The 1658-nt window shown below is 51.7% G+C and overlaps 1 pseudogene; it reads left to right on the forward strand.

Moving 5' to 3' along the window:
* Nucleotides 1–1381, forward strand: LOC127677272 (guanine nucleotide-binding protein subunit alpha-12-like; annotated as a pseudogene).
* Nucleotides 1382–1658: the final 277 nt, after the last annotated feature.

Here is a 1658-nt window from a genome sequence, read left to right on the forward strand (position 1 = left end):
ATGCCAGCTGAGGGGTGTCCATGGTGTGAGGCCCCCAGTGTGGCGCGGCTGAGGCCTGAGGAAGGCCATGTCTGGATTGTGCAGACCCTCAGCCACTGCTTGCTGCCCTTAGAGGCCTTAGATTGTGAGCGCAGAGCAGGCACAGTGCATGACTCAGAGCGCCAGGCCAGGTGGCAGAGCTGAGCAGTTGAGATGTCAATGCTGAGCTGGGGCGGCTGGTCAGGATCCTGCTGCTGGGTGCAGGCTAGAGCGGCAAGTCGACCTTTCTCAAGCAGATGTGTATCAACCATGGCCGGAGTTTGAACAGAAGGCGCTGCTGGAGTTCCTCTACACCATCCATCTTCAACAACTTCCTTAAGATTACTTTGATCTCTGCAGTTCCCCAACTGAGGCTTTCCTCTCAGAAGATTCTAGCTGTGGTCCTGAGACTGTAGACCCTCATGCTAGAACAGACAAGGAGGTATGCACTGGCTGCAATGGCGAGGCCCAAGGGTGCTTGTAGATCCTCGGGACAAGCTCAGCATTCCCTGGCAGCACTCCGAGGAGGAGAAGCAGGGATGTTTCTGATGGCCTTGAAAACAAGGCAGGCCTGCCTGTTGAGCCTGCCACCTTCCAGCTCCTTGTGCCAGTGCTGCATGCACTCTGGAGAGACTCGGGGATCAGGGAAGCCTTCAGCCACAGAAGTAAGTTACAGCTGGGTGAATTAGTGAAGTACTTCCTGGATAACTTAGACCTGATTGGCCAACTGAACTACTTCCCCAGTAAACAAGACATCCTGCTGGCTAGAAAGGCCATCAAGGGAATCATTGAACTTGACTTTATTATAAACAAAATCTCATTTAAGATGATGGATGTGGGCGGCCAGAGGTTGCAGCACCAGAAGTGTTTCCAGTGTTTCCATGGGATCACATCCATCCTGTTCATGGACTCCTCGAGTGAGTACGACCAGGTCCTCATGGAGGACAGGTGCACCATCCTGCTGATGGAGTTCATGAACATCTTCGACACCATTGTCAACAACAAACTCTTCTTCAATGTCTCTTCATCCTCTTCCTCAACAAGATGGACCTCCTGATGGAGAAGGTGAAGTCGGTGAGTTTGAGAAGCACTTTCCAGATTTCAAGGGTGACCCCTCAGGGCTGGAGGATGTCCAGCACTACCTAGTACAGTGCTTTGACAGGAAGCACATGAACTAATCAAGCCCCCGTTCCACCACTTCACCACTACCATAGACACCTGTCACCTGCATGGACCTGCAGTGGGCGAATCAAATCCACACCATCCAATCAATACCTGGCCCAAGAATGCTGGACTACAAGCCACACCAGCGAACTCCAGGCAAGAGGACATTGGAGTGTCAGTGCTATCTACTGAATCCTGAACTGTGAAACTACTGAATCCAAGCCATCATTCTGGTGTTGATCTGTAAAACCTGAGAACACAGCTTTCTCCCTCCCTCCAGAAACTCCTCCTTGCTGACACAACTTAACCAGGGTTCAGGTGTTTACAGACACACACCTGTGCTCCCATTAATGACAGAAACACAACCCCAGCTGGTCTGTCTTGCAGATGACTCTTCCCTCTGTCATGCAGGTTCTCACTGAGTCCCTCTTCCGACTCTAAGTCAGAAGCTTGGCCTCACATTAGGCTGTAGAGGG

Source organism: Apodemus sylvaticus, chromosome 2 (genome assembly GCF_947179515.1).
Source record: "Apodemus sylvaticus chromosome 2, mApoSyl1.1, whole genome shotgun sequence".
NCBI lineage: Eukaryota > Metazoa > Chordata > Mammalia > Rodentia > Muridae > Apodemus > Apodemus sylvaticus.